The following is a 4156-nucleotide window of genomic DNA, read 5'->3' on the forward strand; positions in this document are numbered from 1 at the left end:
AGAAGTGGGACGCTCAAAGACTGATCCACCCAAGACCCCAAGGGCTAGTTATTATATGTAAGTGATGAATCACTAAATTCTACTCCTGAAACCAATATTACACTATATGTTAACTAACTAGGATTTAAATAAAAACTATTAAAAAAATTAAATTAAAATAAAATAAAATGAATAAGTAAAATAAAATAGTGAACAAACATTGAATTCCTGTGATACACGTCACCTTCTCAGGATGTGTTATGCTTATAAAGTTATTGAGTATAATAAGCTTGATTTACTATTTTTTGTTGAAAATTTCTATTTTATTTATAAAAAATATTGTTTGGGGTTTTCCTTTTTTTATAATGTCTTTGGTTTTGCTATCATGGGAATACTTGCCTAATAAAAGGAGATGAAGGTGCACCTGGGTGGCTCACTTGGTTCAGCATCTGAGTCTTGATGACTCAGGTCATAATCCCATGGTTCCTGCGATTGAGCCCCATGTCAGGCTCTACACTGACAGTGCAGAGCCTGCCTGGGATTCTCTCTCCCTCGCTCTCTCTACCCCTCCCTCCATTTCTCAAAACTATTGTATAGTTTTTCTATACCTTTATTGACTTTCAGTCAACTAATTCCATCAATTAGCAAGACAATCTCCAATTATAATTGCCAATTTATGTCTTTCTTCTGTCATTTGTGCCAGTTTTTTCTTTTTATGTTTTGGTGCACTGTTAAATACATAAATAATTAGAATCTCTTGGTGATCTTGGTTAATTGGATTATTTATCAAATAATATGTAATTTTCTTCTGTATGCTTGTTCATTTTCTTTGGTGATGATATTAACATAGTTACTCCAACATTCTCCTGATTAGGGTTCACATGGTACTCATTGTTCTATTCTTTTACTTTCACCTATCCATGTCATTGTATTTGAAGTGAGGTGTTTAAATACACACTCTAGGTGGGTGAATTTTTTAAAAACATATTTTGTAATCTCTACCTTTTAATCAGGGTGATATGTTTTGCTTATTTTATGCAATGCAATCATTTATGTTTGGACTTCTGTTTATCATTCTGTTAGTTGATTTTTGTTTGTTCCCCTTGTTGTTCTTTCTTTTGTTTCCTATTTCCTGGCTTAAAATTAACTACTTTAGTGTTTCATTTAAATTTGTATACTATGTTTTTGACTATACCATTTCTTAAAAGTTTGTGTGTGACTTATAAACAGTAAACATTTCACAGACCACTTGAATCAATATCTTACCAATGGAAGGAGAATTTAGAAAATATGTTGCTATAGGACTGCACTTTTCTTTCATTGTGATTATCATTTATATATGTTTATATACATTAGAAACACCATTAGATAATGTTATAATTTTTGCTTTCAACAATCAATTTTATGAAAAAATTTAAATAGGACTGGTGTTTTTGTCTTAAATGTTCAATAGAAGTCTACAATTAAACCATCTGAGCCTAAAGCTCTCTTTGTGGGATGACTTAACTAGATGTTTGTTTACTTTAATAGATACAGGAGTATCTAGGTTTGATGTTGCATCTTGAATTAACTTTGGTAAATTGTAGCTTTGAAAGAATTAGTTCATTTTATTTCAGTTACCAAATCTACTCTGCAGATGTTTTCAAAATATTTTTTTATCTTCTTAATATTATAACCTGTAATGTTATCATTGCTCTCATTCCTGATAAACTTTATCTTTTCCCTTTGTTTCACAAGTTTTATCAATGTCCTTTATCTGTCCTAAAAATCAGCTCTTGATTCCTTTAAACTTCACTCTTGTTTTTTTCTTTTCTGCTTCATTGGTTTCTGTCTTGTTTTCTGTTTAGATACCTCCTCTTTGATATTTTACACATAGATTGCTTAAAACAGCAAAGGTAGCAAGGAGAAATCACACAGCAATAACAACATTCATCCTGTTGGGACTCACAGAGGACCCACAGCTGCAAGTTCTTCCTTTATATCTTCTTATTTCTCACCTATGTGCTGAGCATGACTGGAAATCTGACCATTATCATTCTTACATTCATGGATTTTCATCTTAAAACACCTATGTATGTTTTTCTTCGAAATTTCTCCATCTTAGAAATCTTGTTCACAATAGCACATATTCCCAGATTCCTGTACAGCTTATCAACTGGGGACAAAACGATCACTTATAATGCTTGTGTTAGTCAAGTATTTTTTATTGGACTATTTGGGGCCACAGAATTTTTTCTCCGGGCAGCCATGTCCTATGACTGCTACGTGGCCATTTGCAAATCTCTTAATTACATGACCATCATAAACAACAAAGTCTGTACTATCTTCTGTAGCTGGATCTCTGGGTTGATGATCATCGCCGCACCCCTTGGAATGGGTCTCCAGCTGGAATTCTGTGACTCCAATGCCATTGACCATTTTGGCTATGACCCATTTCCTCTTTTTAAGATTTCATGCTCAGATACTTGGTTTATGGAACAGATGGTTATAATCTGCGCAGTACTGATATTCATTATTACACTGATTGGGATCATTCTTTCCTTCATATATATCATCAGGACAATTCTAAGATTCCCTTCTGTTTCCCAAAAGAAAAAAGGTTTCTCCACCTGTTCATCTCACATGATTGTTATTTCTATCACATACGGCAGCTGTATTTTCATCTATATCAAGCCTTCAGCCAACGAATAGGTGGACATCAATAAAAGGGTATCCGTGCTCACTACATCTGCTGCTCCTTTGTTGAACCCTTTCATTTATACTTTGAGGAACAAGCAAGTGAAACAAGCTTTCAATGACACAATAAAAAATTGCATTTACCTTACACACTAAGAGCACATGGAATTTGAAAACTTAATGAAACAATGATTTGTTCCTTATCATTTTTTTCTGGAAGTCCTAACTAGTTCAGTCAGGTTAACTTACCTAAGAATCTTTCAAATCTTGATTTGTGAACCTGCTCAGGACAAATAATATCTTTCTTTAATCTCAACTCAAAACCGTTTTTTAATTAGAGTATGAGAATTTGTTTCCAAGAAATAAAATCTTCTTCCATCTCTCACTTAGCTTTTCTAATATTATTCAGAAAAAGATTATATGACATGTGCAATATAGTGTCTATGAAACCTAAAAAACTTTGGATCAATAGATTTTTTTAAACTTCTTCAATTCATATATGTAAATATGTCAAAAGAAATATTTGAAGTATAAAATATTTCATATTTGTTTTTAGGTATTAATCATATAAACTTTAAAATGAAAGAACTCAGATTGGTTTCCATATAACACCCAGTGCTCTTCCCTACAAGTGCCTTCCTCTGTTACCACTACCTATTTTCCCCTTCCACCTCCACTTTCAACCCTCGGTTCGTTTTCAGTATTAAAAAGCCTCTCAGGTTTTGCATCCCTCTTTCTCTCCCCAACTCTCTTTACCTCTTTCCCTCCCCATTGTCCTCCATTAGGTTTCTCCTCTTCTGTTAGACCTATGAGAGCAAACATATAGTATCTGTCCTTCTCTGCCTGACTTATTTCACTTAGCATGAAACCCTGAAGGTCCATCCACTTTGCTACAAATGGCCATATTTTATTCTTTCTCATTGCCATGTAAAACGCCATTGTGTGTGTGTATATATACCACACCTTCTTGATCCATTCATCAGGTGATGGACATTTAGGCTCTTTCCATGATTTGACTATTGTTGACAGTGCTGCTATGAATATTAGGGTGCATGTGCTCCTATGCATCAGCACTTTTGTATCCCTTGGGTAAATCCATAGTAGTGCTATTGCTGGGTCATAAGGGAGTTCTATGGATAGTTTTTTAGGAACCTCCACACTATTTTCCAGGTGGCTGCACCAGTTTACATTCCCACCAACTGTATAGGAGGATGCCCGTCTGTCCTCACCCTTGCCAGCATCTGTAGTTCTTGATTTGTTCATTTTAGCCACTCTGACTGGCGTGAAGTGGTATCTCAGTGTGGTTTTGATTTGTGTTTCTCTGATGATGAGTGATGTTGAGCATCGTTTCGTGTGCCTGTAGGCCATCTGGATGTCCCCTTTGGAGAAGTGTCCGTTTATGTTTTCTGCCCATTTCTTCACTGGGTTATTTGTTTTTTGGGTGTGGAGTTTGGGAGTTCCTTGTAGATTTTAGATACTAGCCCTTTGTCTGATGTGTCAT

The 4156-nt window shown here is 34.8% G+C and overlaps 1 pseudogene; it reads left to right on the plus strand.

Moving 5' to 3' along the window:
* Nucleotides 1-1855: 1855 nt before the first annotated feature.
* Nucleotides 1856-2811, plus strand: LOC115284932 (annotated as a pseudogene).
* Nucleotides 2812-4156: the final 1345 nt, after the last annotated feature.

Source organism: Suricata suricatta, unplaced genomic scaffold, assembly GCF_006229205.1.
Source record: "Suricata suricatta isolate VVHF042 unplaced genomic scaffold, meerkat_22Aug2017_6uvM2_HiC HiC_scaffold_268, whole genome shotgun sequence".
Taxonomy (NCBI): Eukaryota; Metazoa; Chordata; class Mammalia; order Carnivora; family Herpestidae; genus Suricata; species Suricata suricatta.